The sequence below is a fragment of the Lagopus muta genome, chromosome 2 (genome assembly GCF_023343835.1).
Source record: "Lagopus muta isolate bLagMut1 chromosome 2, bLagMut1 primary, whole genome shotgun sequence".
Lineage (NCBI taxonomy): Eukaryota > Metazoa > Chordata > Aves > Galliformes > Phasianidae > Lagopus > Lagopus muta.
In genome coordinates this window covers 100,972,231-100,986,468 of record NC_064434.1, presented here as the reverse complement: position 1 = coordinate 100,986,468, position 14,238 = coordinate 100,972,231, and the positions used below count along the sequence as shown (strand labels likewise).

General features: G+C 40.6%; 1 long non-coding RNA gene across 1 annotated transcript in view; it reads left to right on the top strand.

Annotated features, from left to right (window-relative positions):
- Positions 1–14,238, top strand: part of LOC125689654 (uncharacterized) — a 55,368-nt gene that overhangs the window by 28,397 nt on the left and 12,733 nt on the right. Inside the window, exon 5 of the long non-coding RNA XR_007375379.1 lies at positions 1,615–1,744. This is a non-coding gene — a long non-coding RNA (uncharacterized LOC125689654). The remainder of the gene's footprint in view (positions 1–1,614; positions 1,745–14,238) is intronic.

Sequence of the window (14,238 nt, the reverse complement as noted above, 5' to 3'; positions counted from 1 at the left end):
AGTAATGCCTCCTGTTTCACTGTCATGGGCCAACACCTCAGATGCGGATGTTGGTGGGATGGCAGCAGAGGCTGAATCTTCCCATCAGTATTCCACTATATGCTGTTACCATGTGATAGATGGCAGCTGAGGGGCTATCTGACACAGTGGTGTCTGTTATGGGCATGCATATGGAGCAAAGGTGTGCCACTGAATTCTGCCATGCCCCCACTGACATTTGCCTCTGCTTGCCAAACGTTTATAGAGACCTAACAGTGCACACGAGCACAGTGAGGCTGTAGGTAGTGCATTTCAGCAGCGGTGACAGCATTCACTTCTGCTGGTACAGATTTGTTCAAGCGTGGCATGCAGGCACTTGTTCACCACTGGTGAAAATGCACAGCTAATAGTGATGACTGTTGAAAAATAGCATTTTGTAGCTGAGAATTTGCTCTACCTAACAGTGCCATTGTGTTCTTTGTATCTGTTGTAGTTTCCAGGGAAATAAGTAGGAGGCATTAGTTTCAGAGCGACGCACATATAATACAAGCAGCAAGTAACATGCATTTTAGGATGGTAGCCATGACCTCTAAGTCAAGAGGGCTGCTTTAAGTAAACAACTGGCTTATGCAGGCACTTTGCAGGAAACCAGGGCAACTGCAAACCTTTCTGCACTTAAACAGGAGAGTTGGGCTACCCAAGGAGAATGTTTTCACACTCTGCTGAAAGCTTCAGCTGCAAGGAATGCTTTTCCCCAAACGCCTGGGTTTCGTCATATCACTTTTTTCTTTTCTGTGAAAAATATTTTCTCAAGAAAATGTTCTGCTTTTTCTGTTTCATGCCACGCAACCGAATCATTAAAGATCTTCACACTCAGGGACTATTTTAGTCCCTTACCATATGAAATGTTTCTAGTTTAAAGCAAAGTGGGCTGATAAAAAAGAAGGGAGGAGAACATTAATCCAGGCATGAAATAATTAATTGACATCTCAGCTAACAACAGAAAATTAAAATTATCACATGGGTAGGTTTTATGTAATTAAGAAGAAATGTGAACACGTGTCTTCAAAGCTAATAGAAAAACCAAACAAGTTCCTTTGCAAACCCAGTGTTCTTGCTTTTCTCTTAGCACTTAAAACTTTCCACACCAACACAAAAATCTTGCAACAGTGACACAGGCTGAACATACATCAAAGTCTGCTCTACAAAAAAGAGCAATTAAAAATTGTAGTCCTCATTCCAATCTCTCTTGTTATGTCTACAAGAAAGCAGTTCTCCATTTCTGAAGAGGAACCTCACTTACCTGCCTGTTTCTTTGCCTGCTTGTGAAATGGGGATTCTGAAAGCTGTTTTCCATTTTTTTACTTTTAATACAAGAGATGTGCAGTGGCAAACTCTCTTAAAAGACAGGAGATTAAATAATTTTGCACAGAGAGCATTCATACCTTCAGAAAAATAAGTTCCTTATCTTAATCTTCTATGAAAATAGGAATGATTTCCTGAGGAATGATGTACTAGTCCATCAGAGTCAGTAATGCTATGAAAAAAAAATTAAAGATGATTCATTTATGTACTAAACAAAATGCATGTAATTCATGGAATAAATTGAAACATTGAAGTGATTCTTTTCTTCAGCTGCACAACAGATTAGTCCAAAGAAGCGAAATGGGATCAGATGTGAAAAGTTTGGATGTAACCCATTGTGTTGCTCATCGCTGACAGCCTCAAGACCCTGTGCCTACCTTCAGCCTGTACAGAGACCCAGGTGTGTATTATTCTGCTCAGCAGCAGGTTTTGGATTCTTTATCATTTTGCCCAGCGGTAAATATTTGTTTGGTTGTTTGCTTACCAGAAGAAGATAAAGTTTCTTCCTCTGATTTATTCGTTCGTAGTTGGTGTCTGATGAAAAATGAATTGATCTTTTACTGCTCAGAGGTGCACCAGTCAGGTGTACACATACAGGTCAATGTTCTACCTGGTAGTTGATTTTATACACATGAGCTGAACCAAGGAGATGAACAACCGTCCAACAGAATGGAATGTCTGACTGTAGGGGGTCTCTGTAGTCAAGAAGATATTTTAAATGACTGATGGTAAAATATTTTGCTGTTTTCAGAACAGGTTTCTTTTAGTCAATATCACACTTTAGACCTTTGTCTTACCATTACTATAGAGGCCCAGAAGAATTGTCATGTGATATTTAATATTAGCACACTTTTGTTCAGAATATTTTATTTCAGTTGCTCAGTTCCACCTTTATTTTACTGCTGGTAGAGTCACCTCATATAAACACTTTACTTTTACCAACAAAATTGCTGTGATGATGAAAGCACTCCTGTTGCTTCTCTCTGTGTGTTTCTTTACAGAGTATCTTCTGTACTGTGTATCTTCTCATACTTTCTCTTAGGGTTTTGAAGAAATGCTAGGGAGTATTCTCATACATTTGTTATAGTTTTCTTTTAAAATGATACTGCTCTTCCATACAGAAGGAGGAGACATTTCCTTCCTATGTGTTCTGCAAGTACTGGAAGGGGCTGCCTGTGCTGGGGAAGGGAACAATTGGACTGCAGGCAGTGACAAAAACAAGCAGTCCACTGTATTCCTTTTTTGGGTGTGAAAGCAAGCGCAAGACTTAGAAAAAAGGAGGAAGTGAAAGGGAGGAAAAACGTAACAGTCTTCAAAGTCTAAGTGCACTCTGGCACTACTGCCACTTCCTTTGTGACAGTGCTGCCACACTGGGTAAGCGCTGCGCATCAGTGACGTGTTATAAATGTTCCACTGTTAAACAGAAAGCACTGCTAGTGTTTTCTGATTTGACCTTGTTCTAATGAATAATGTTGTTGGAAAATGATACATTCATATCTAGCGATTGTGTTTACAACAGCTACCTTAAAGGATGGCATCACTTGCTTCGGTACACCTAGTATCAATGGCTAGTGGTGTTACCTCTAACAAAGCCTCTGGTAGAATAAAAACTCAGGCTTTATTGTCTCAGTCTTCACTTTGAAGAGCACCAATTGTATTGGCATTTTCCAGCTCATGTCAAAGAAGGCCTACTCATTTTAAGGAAGGCGCTTGAAATTCTTTACTCACACACTGGAACTCCCTCCATTAACCAGAAGAGTTTTACATATGGGATCTATTACAAGACATGATTTTTTTCTCAGGGACATTGCCTTTGAATGGGAAAACTGTTTTTATTTAACTGTACAATACAGACATGCTGAGCGTGTTGCCCTGCCCTGCTTAGTGTTTCATTACAGGACTGTCTTTCTAAAACAGTGTATGTTTTGATGTTGTTGATTCATTAGCACATACTTAGTACTGGGTCCGTGTCTAAAGCAAATATCTGACAGCCAGTTCCGCTGTGTGACAGTGAGGTGAAAGTTAAATCCAGGTAAAATTATGGGCATTGCTCTTTTGGAAGCTCAGCACCACATTCAACAGAGGCAAGAGGGCTCTACTGAAGTAATTTTGAGCAGAGATGTTTTTCACATTTATCTGAAACCTTACAGGCTGTAGATTCTGTTCTTAAAATGATCATAGTCATTGCCAAGTTATGATAAATAGTCCTACCAGCTAGAGAGAAAAGCACGCTGGTTTGGAACAGTCTGTAATTTTATGTCTAAAAACTCACATCCAGAAAAGATCCCAGGATGTTACAAGCCTAGAAATACTTGGTGGATGGGAAGTTCAACACGAGCCAGCAATGTGCTCTCACAGCTGGCATTAGTTCATACCATGTCCCTCCAAGGACTAATGATGACAACATTTGACATCAGTTATTTTCAGGTGCCAATCACTTCCAGTTACTTAAGAATGTCTCACGGGAGCATAAAGCTAAGAAATTAACTTTTCCATTGAACAGTTATTCTATGGTATTCTATTAATGATGTAAGGTTTAACTACTATTTGTGAAAGGCTTTACTGAGGAAATTCCCACCAACACAACCTGCTTTTCTGAAAGGGGGATGCTGGATTCCAAAACACAGAGAAGTCAATAGGGCTTTGGAAACTCTCTTGCAGCCTTAGTCTTCTGCATTTGCTTTTTACAGATACGCTTCTAATCAGTCTTCAAAATGTTGTTCATTATAAAAGAAAGTGCTCCATGTCATATCTAAAACACTGAGGTCACTTGAGAAGTCCTGTGTCTTTCTACTCATCTATCACATTTTTTTGTTTGATATGTTCTGATGAAAGGCTGCATTCTCCACTGTCATTTAAAAAGCCATTTGCCACCTTCTGAATCACAAGGGAGAGGCAAGGGAAGTCCCTAGGACTCTTTTTTGCAGATACACAGATAGGAACAGGTACCTGGGCTTCTTTAGATCCATTTCCACGTTCATTTCCACACACTCCTGCTCTGTGCATGTCCTGTTGACTGACTGTGCAGGGACACGTAGTGCTTCATGTCAACTCCAGCTGAGCGCTCTGCACACAGTAATTGCTACAGCTCATTCAGGCTAAGGGTCCTTCTGACAGCAGTTGGTGACAAGTGCAATAGAGAAAGGTGTAAGAGCCAGGAAAAGCGATAATGGCCTTAAGTTATGCTGGGGAGGTTCATGGTGGATATTAGGAAACATTTCTTCCCAGAAAGAGCGGTGAGACAGTGGCACAGTCTGTCCAGAGAGGTGGTGGAGTCACCGTCCCTGGAGGTGTTCAAGAAACATGGAGATGTGGTACTGAGGGATGTGGTCACTGGGCATGGTGAGGGTGGGCTGGCAGTTGGACGTTATGATTTAGTGGTCTTCTTCAACATTAATGATTCTGTGAACTCTATACAGCAGTATTTCCACCAAGGCACCGGCTCTATGATTCTTGAGCATTTCTGTGTTTAAACACCTTGGTGTGTTAATGGGCCCTGGCAAACCTTTCTTCCCTAATTGAGTTGATTTCCTCTGGAAGCAATTTAAATGATAGACCTCCAGCAGCTGGTGGCAATGAGTTCTGCAACCAAATTATAAACAATATGAAGTAACCATTAATTTCATTTTAAACCCGCTACCCAGTAATTTTACAGTGTGCCTCATCACAATGCTGTAGGAGGACTAACAAATAAACATTCCCCTATTCACTGCCATTTATCTCATTTTATGCTGGCCTTCTCCCGATGCTGAGGAGCAGTGTCCTTGTTTGTCTCTTCTTGGAAGCTCTTCCTTACCATGGAGCATTTGGCTGCTCTCATCTGTTCAGCCTTTTATTTTTATTATGCTACTGCTAGTATGCCAAATGACAGCAGAACTTGGAAAATCACGTGTTAGGAAGCAGCCTTTCTCTTTAACAAGACATTCAAAACTGATCTTTTTGCACAGAGATTACCAATATTGTACATAAACTCACAAATAGTGTCATACATAGAATTATTTTCTCACAGTCTGAGATCTGTTAAATAATACTCTTCCTACTTAATTTATGTAGAGATACAGATAATAAGAGACATTCCTATGCCATGGTGTACAAATGCACATTAATGAGGGCTGGAGAGAAAGAGAGGGAGGGAGCCAGAGATTTTCAGCAACTAGCATGAAGATCAAAGGGATGCCAAAATTACTGGAAGGAAAGAAAGAGGACAATTGAAGATGAGAAATTAGGGTAAGGTGTGGATATAAGAGCCCAAGAGTAAAAGTATGTCCATGATGTGAGTGATATGATGATAAAGAGATAATATCTTTCTTAAAATCAGTTTTAGATAAGGGATTGGGTTTGGGTGGTGCTGTGCAGAGCCAGGAACTGGACTCAGTGATCCTTGTGGGCTTCTTCCAGCTCGAGGTGACCTGTGTTTACATGATTCTGCGTTGGCAGGGAGCACACAGGGCAGCTTGTGGCCCTTCCACACCATTTCATTGTTGGTTTGCAGGAATGTAAATGGTTACTCAGTGCCAAATTATTTTTCTCTCTAACACTAGGGGCTTTTTATTTCTGTCTTGACAAGCTGCATGTAAAATGTACTGCTGCATGGTTGTATTTATAGCAGATTGCCTGAGCTATGAATGGCGAAGCGTTTCATAAAAGACAGGCCAATAACATGCAAATGGCAGACTTGTTTTCTTACTGCTATAAAGAAAGGTTGGTTTTGCGTATCAGCACAAAGGAAATTGATGCTGTCGCTTATAGATGCATCCATGTTATTTCAAATCGCTGTTGAACGGTAAAGAGAGAAAAGCCGGAGATTAAAAGACAGAGTCCAGTGATCAAAATGAAAAATACAGCAGTCTCTGATGAATAACAATGATGGGGCTGCATGGGATATTTTGAATCCTGTGAGCTTCGTGTTTTTTCCATCACAAAAGAAAGACTGTCCACTATTTTTTTGTATTAAAAAGCTGCTGTGTTTCTGTGCACGTGGTGAGTATGAGAGATGGAGACGGGAACTAAAACTGACACTTAGTCTGCTTTCAGCTGAGCATGCTGGGTTCCACTGTAGGCAACAGCAATGGCTGATTATTATTTAATAAATTACTGTATTTATTATCTTTTGTTTGCATTTACTGCTCATAGCTGGAATTGCATATAATCCTTCTGTAGACAATGACATAATCACCATTGCAGAGACTTCATGAAGGAGTGAAGACCACAGAGACTGTCACACTCCTCCTAGCCCTCATGCTGCAATTTGCAATAGTGCTTGGGCTTTATATGGGTCTTCTGGATAAGCAGTGAGGGACAGCCCTCCTGAGATTTCTTCAGAAAAAAGAGACAAGCAAAGTGCAAGTGACATTGTCCTCACTTCATGGCTTCTGCCACCTCACAGTCAGAATTGTGCAGAGCAGCTCTGGTCTGGCAGCTCACTTGGAATCAGGTGCTGATGCCTACTTGATACCCAATTAAACTGGAATAAATGTGTCACCATTAAGCAGAAGTACTCACTGCTGATTGATTAAGCACCCTCCTCTGTTAGGGGGTAAATTCAGACTACCATTCTCCCTACTAAAGCAAGCTTGACAGTGTGTCTAAACACAGAATATTTGTGATTATAATTCTCACAGAAGCTGCGGAGCTTAAAAACTGCGCTAAATGAGGTCCACAGGGCATGAAGTACACATACAGGGCATTTTTGTTAACCATTAGTATTTATAAAGCGTTTTTGGAAGAGAAGTGCCAAATATGACCATTACTATCAACAATCTTTTCTTTCTTCATGTTCTTGCTAATAATGCTTACAGATTTGTTTTGGGGCCTAAGTGAAGCACTTGTTTGGTTTTCATGTCGTGGAATCATAGAATCATACAGTCTTGAGTTGGAAGAGACCTCAGAGATCATCTAACTCCAACCTCTTTGCCATGGGCAGGGTGCCAACTGCTAGGTCAGGATGCCTAGGATCCCATCAAGTTTGGCTTTGAGCATCTCAAGGGATGGGGCACCCACACTTCTGGGCAGCAATGCCAGGGCCTCACTGCCCTCCAAGTGAAGAATTTCTTCCTAACATCTAATCTCAATCTCCCCTCTTTCACTTTAAGTCCATTCTCCCTTGTCCTATCAATATCTACCTGTGTAAAGTTATGGTAGTGAAACTTTAAGTATAGCTGAACAACCTAACTCGTACTTTCAGGACTGGTTTGTCTTCATCTGGGCTTTGTTTTCTGTTGAACATGATGTGGAAGACCTCCTCTTTATGCGTCCAGTGAAGGGCTTCATGACGACGTATTATTTAAGGTACACGAGACGATGTGAAGCATGAGACCAGATATTTGAGAGAAACTACTTGAAGAGTAAACATTAACAGAATTTTGGGGCTCTAAAAAGGTTTTGCAGTAATTCCTTGTAGCCAAGCTTGGAAATATTTGTATTTATGCAATAGTACAGCTCCACCAAAAAAAAAAAAAATCACTGCTAATGAACAATTTGCTCAGGTATCTGACCAAGAATCAGAACATGCTGATAGAAATAGAATCAGATAACCTGGAAAAATCGGGTCTAAGAAATTCACTTAACCAGATAGTGCAGATGCAGCAGAAATTAATACAGTTAGGAACCGCCAAAAACATTTTCTGCTTTATTTAAAGTTATCTGCTAGAATTCTTGAATAAGAGAAAGACAATGTGAAAGGAACAATGAGCAAACACATACTACTTTTTGTCAAAAGAAATTAAAATACATTTCTGGTCTTCAAATTGCTTAGAATGCATGAAAACATTACTCCCTATGGTTAAGAACCAGAATAACTTTTTGTATATATATGTAATTTACTTTTTGGTGCTTTATTCGTGTACTGCAACCTTTACATATCAGTTGGGTATTTTAAATCATATAATAGAATCATAGAATGGTTTGTGTTAGAAGGGATGATGTAGATTAGATGTAAGATGATGTAGTTCCAACCCCCTGCTATAGGTAGGCATAGCTCCCTCTAGACCAGGCTGCTCACAGCCCCATCCAGCCGGCCTGGAATGCTTCCAGGGAGGGGGCATCCGCAGCCTCACTGAGCAACGTGTTCCAGTGTCTCACCACCCTTCTCTTAGTGAAATTGTTAAATGTCCTTCTCTTTGTTAAATTCAATTTGGAAATTGAGATAAATATACTGGTAAGCCACTGAAGAGAGAGAGTTGAGAAAAACAAGAAAGGAGGAAGGGGAAAATAAGAAGGAAAGAGAGTAGTTAGCAAATCAAGCTTGCTGTCTCACCCAGTGTATGTGAATCTCATAATTCAACAGCCTGACTCAGAACTGTGCAGGGCACAGCACTGTAATATTGCCTGTCAAGGAGATCTGAATGTAGAATGCTTTTGGCTGCCCTGAGCTTTGAGGGTAAAATTGCTTTTCTGAGTTTTAAATTTTGCTTACAGGAAGGATTTGAGCCTATTTATTACGTTCCTCACCAGCTACCTCGTCCTGAAAGTTGTAAAAATAGCAGTGCTTGGTGTTCTGCTAACTAAAATGCACAAGGATTTATTTTTAAAGCTACTTCCGCAGGCAGTTAAGGAACTGTCAGAGTCATAAATATGAAACAGAATCAAAGTGCATGGCATTCCTATGTCAGACTTTACCATTTGCCTATTGATACAGGAACTCCACCCTCTTTTTCCCTCACCTCAGCAGTCGTTGCTATCAGCAATGCTGGACCAGCAGCTGCCGCAAGAGGTTGCAGCAGTGCTTCTCCCAACGCACAGCTGAGAGATGCACCAAAAGGAGTGGGATGATGTAAATGCGTGACTCGGAGGAGTTGGGGTGCACAGTGTACATGCATTTCTGGAGTAAGACTCTTTTTGGAGCACTGTTTCATGACTGTGCTGATCTAGGTAGACCTAGGTTAGATACAAGGAGTAGAAGGTAAAACACAGCTCTCCTAGGAAGCTAAACAAAAGGAGCACATTTTATCTGTGCTTATTTTGAGAATTGCTACGGGAATAAAGCCTAAGTTTTCTCTAAACCTCAGAGAGTTATCAAGCTGCCCTGTGCCAGTCAGCAGTGACGCAGAAGCAGATGCACAGGATTTAATACCCCTTTATATCTAGCATATAAGACAACAAAATAAAAACAAAAGCATTACTCCTTCCCTGCATAGTGAAAGCTTTATGGTGCAAGTAGCATTTCTAAGCCTTTATGTTCCTTCCCTCTCTGATGCATCTAATGAATAATCTGCATATCTCATCCACAACTCACTTGGCAGCAAAGTAGCGTCTTTTAACAGTCACCTAACAGTTTTAAGCAGTATCTTACACACTTTGTTCTCATCCTAGTTTTGAAGTTAACACCTCTCCTACACATCCATACCTTTTCCTGTCCCAAGTACCTACTTGATCCTGTGACTGCTCATCAGCCAGTGGTCCACCTCTGCAAAGCACTGCTGCTGGCAGCCTTGCTCCCTGCTCCAGCTTTTGCTGCTGTGTCAGGACATGCCATCTTCAGAAACACTGGCTGTAGACAAAAAAATACAGCCTAAACATACTGAATTTTTAAAAAAAGTCAGACTAATTCTCCATATTCTGCTGCTTTTGTTTTAGTCTTTCTCTCGGAATAACGCTATTTTTAGTAAATCATGTCAAAAAATTATCTTCTTTGAATTGTTCTTTTAAATGAAGTGAATGCAAATTTTACATAGTCATAGATTTTTCAATAATGCCCATTTCATTGTAATGACAGTTAGATATTGAACAAAGACATTGCCCTGTCAATGCAGTGGCTTGATGCAGCAAAAATTCTATGTTTTAGTTTTTAGGAAATAGTAGTAAAACAAGTAGCTTGCTTCTGGTTTTGAACCCATGTAATAATTCTTGCCCTCTGACTGCTTGTGGAAGTGCTTCTAATTTTATGTAGAGTACAGCAGTAGTGCTAAGAGAAGGGTAAAAATGGATATTCAAGTCTTCTTGGAGAACTGACAGCTTTATCTTTCCAAGAAAGCTGCAAAAAATTGGACTATGTTTGTATTTTCATGGCCAGTTGAAGAGATTTTCATGAAGACCATTTTTTAGTCAGTCAGTCAACAAAGTGTCCCAAGGGCAAGAAGGAGCTATTATTGCCTGAGACTGACACATAGCTGGTCTTAATAATGTACAGCACATAACTGGGAGTAAATGGTTTATATGACCCATTTCCCATCAGCCTAAAGATCATCATGCCCAAAGGCATCAGCTTAGTGAACTAAAGAATGGAACAAAATCCTTCCCCCAGAAAATTAATAAAGAGAAATAGATGTGGGGAAGTCCTAAATTCATTGAATTAGAAGTAGAAATTGTAAAGAGTTGCACCAAAAGCAACTACAATTTGTAAATGCAGAGCAGTTTCAGGCTGTGGCATCTCATTACAGTCACAGATGAAGTCATGAAGGCAGGGAGCTGGATGCAGATGGTCACTGGGGTCAGACTGGGTGGAATGTTGCAGATGACCCTCACTGTCAGTGCAGGCACGGCTTTATTTCAATTAAATATTGCAGTTCTAATGTCTCCAATTATTATTATTTTTATTTTTATTTCTTCTCCAATTGGAAGAAAAGTCTCTCGCTGAAAACAATTGAAATTACAACTTTCACACAGACCCTTTTCTCAAGGGCATGCTCAAAAAGATATTCAGCTGAAGCAGAAGAATAAGAATACAAAAGAAAGGAAAAAAAAAGTATTAGAAATTCACTGTAAGACAAATACACAATGGAAAACAAAGCAGTCAGATCTTTCATTCCATAGATAAGGGAAAAGTTTTGAAGAACTTTTCCATTCTTCATTTCAGCAACAAGATTAATACCCAGCTCCTGTGGCAGCATTTCTCCATTGAGGTACATGGCTATTGCTTTGCTGTGGGACAGGAAGAAGGGAAGCAGTAGAGAAAAGTGAAGGGGCTGAAATAAATCCAAGTTTAATTTCCAAGTTATTTCTTGACAAAAACCGTACAGGATGGAGAAGGCACTACCAGCAAATTTCTCTTCTGTTCCACTGCTCCAGGCATTCCCCTGAGGCACAAAAAGCCAGAGTGCTCCATGAACATGGCTTATCCAAAGACGAGGAAAGAAGAGTTCATACCAGTCTGTGTTGCAGAGGTTTCCCCAGGCTGTCTTCGTGCTGTCCCCAGCCCCACGCCTCATGCAGCCATCCTGCACAAGGCAGCACTACAAGGTGCTACAGGCTCAGGCCCAGAGGATACGTAGCTACTCTGACTCAAAAGGATGTGTGCAGGGAGCAACTAAGTGGGGCTAATCTCCTGGTGCCAGTCTGGAGACAGATTGCCTAGAGCTTCTCTGCACTGCTGCACTATGCACACCACCAACTCATTTTGCACTGAATTGAGAAAACTGGGCCTAAGCTGGGATTTACAAAGCCCTGCAGGTTGAGTTCCTAAGAAAACCAGCAAGAGCTGTCTTACACCCCTCTGTTTTACATTGCTTCTGGTATTTATGAAAATAAGAGATTGGAAAAGCACTTGATCTCTATTTTTAAATTTCAGAGTTTTCCTGTGAATAGCTCTCCTTTCTTTTGTTGCAGTGCTGTGCAAATGCAAAAGAGGGCACTAATGCAGTCCCCAAGTGTTCATAGCAAAGATCCCTTCTCCATGGTTCACACAAACCCCTTGACACAGCAATCAGGCACTCAGCTTAACAGCAGCAACATGGAGTCCCTGTTCTTGCTGAACCCTGTGTTAAACATCCTATCACATGGTGAAAATATTCAGCTGCCTTCCCAAGATCTTGTCTGTTCATTTGTCTGCCATCCCTCCTATTCCCCAGTTACCTTTCAGTCTGTGAGCTGGCACACAGCACACTCCACTGAGATACAGATGGTCCAAGTATAGGAAGTTCCTACAATCTTCTGCTGTCTACAGACAATAAACAGAAGTATCTCCTTATAAAATATCCTATCACCTCCCTCTAGACATGTACTGAAGAGAAGCAAAAATGGATCCCATTGAAAACATGAAAAAACAATTCAGATGGACATTCGTCTGCCCACAGATGTTGTTTCTTTAACAACTTTCCATTTCAGTTCTGAATTTGTGCAGCTCATCGTGCATCCTGAGACCGGTTTGCCAATCTGTTTCCTCAGGTTGTCTGTTGGCTTTCTCTCTCATTTTTTCAGCATCTTTTTTTTTTCTCCAATTTCAGCTTGAGTATTTAACAAATCTTAAGCTTGCTGTCTAGCATTAAAAAGGCAATATTTTAGGACTTGGAGCAACAGACACTCAGCCTTGTGTTAAGTATTAGATTGAGTAAACATTGTCCAAATCAGATGTGCTAGGTAAAGACAAAAGAAAGCCCTGATCCTGCTTACTGTTACATAATTTCACTGGTTTTGGTGAAGTTGCTTTTAATTAATTAAGTAATAAGAAACCTTTTAAGGCTCCTGACATAAAACCTCACTTGATTCCTCATAAATAATGTCTCCAGACCTCATTCACAGTCATAAAAATATATAGCTCACTGATTAAAACTGCTGTAATTTATATGCCTGAAAAAGAACTCAATTTAAACACATATTTGGAGTATTGTGTTGGACCAAAGGTATGGGGATGTCAGTTGGCAAGAATCCACTACTACTCCAGTAGCAGACAGTCCTAAAAGCTGCAGGAGAAGACCCAAGGATGAGGGAACCATTTGGCACCATGGAGAATGGGCCCGTGGTCAAGGCTTGCTCCTCTTGAAAGAGGCACCACTTTTCTAGTAACATTTCAGGCATACTCGTGTCTTGGCCTCCGCAGCCATGACTGGCAGCCCTATGGAATCACTGTTAGAGCAGCTGCCCTGCGTGGTCAGGTCCCATTTTAAAAAAATGTTACGTGGAAAAATAAGGGTAAGCTCTTAAAGAACAAAAAATTGAGAGCACTGTGTGAGCTTGACCTTTGGCCAAGCAAGATACACTTGGCTGCTTGAAATATCCTGGGCTGATCTCTTGGCTCTTCAGAGTATCTTACATGATGGCCCAAACAGGTGCGACTTCCACCTATGACTTTGTACAGCATTATCAACTAAAATTCAGGAGCTGAGATTGCCACATATTAGCAAAGAGCAATAAAATTAAATGAAAAGATTTATCTGTTCTCTTTTGGAAGCAATGCTTTTCCCTGATCAAACAACAGTAATATTTTCCACAGATTTGGAAAGAAGTTGTCAAGGCAAGGTTCAGGAGAGCAAATAGCTCCTGTGTCCATAATGATTCAGAGCTCACCACAGTTATTTTTAAAATAGAGGCTCACTTTTCTATTTCATATCAGAAGGCTGAAGGGAGAAGATATTACAGACTCCAGACAACCAGACCCATGCCTGCTTCAATGCCCTATCAGCCTCATACTGAACTACTACTAATAATGAGCACCAGGCTCACCATGTGCTAAAGTACTGTGCATCTTAGAAAAGCAAGCCTCTTGCAATGTACTGGGATGCATCTCAAGGAGCATTTCTCAGTTTTTCACCTACTCTGATACTTTTCACCTGCTCCGAGACACTTGTTCACAAGTACCTCACAGCACTCAAAAGAAGAAAAAAAAAAAGCATTTAAAAACATTTGAGCCAAAGGTGGCTTTGTGGCATTTCTGATGACAGGAATGAATTAGCCAGTTTTCTGGATGGCAAAAAGCAAGACACCAATGTTTGGTAGAACTTTTGGAGTTAATTCTCCCCTAGTAATTTTCAGTTCATAGGGGAAACTGGCACGTGTTGATATGTGGCTTTCACACTTATCATACACCCAAGTTAAGAGTACCTTTTCAGTTTGGGCTGGAACAAGGAAAGAACAAGGAAGTATTTCAATGCAAGAGCTCAGACAAATAAAGCACTCCTGTGTTACTAATGGCAGGTGAGAGCAATGAGATGGTTGTTTCTATAGACAAGCAAAAGGCTCAGA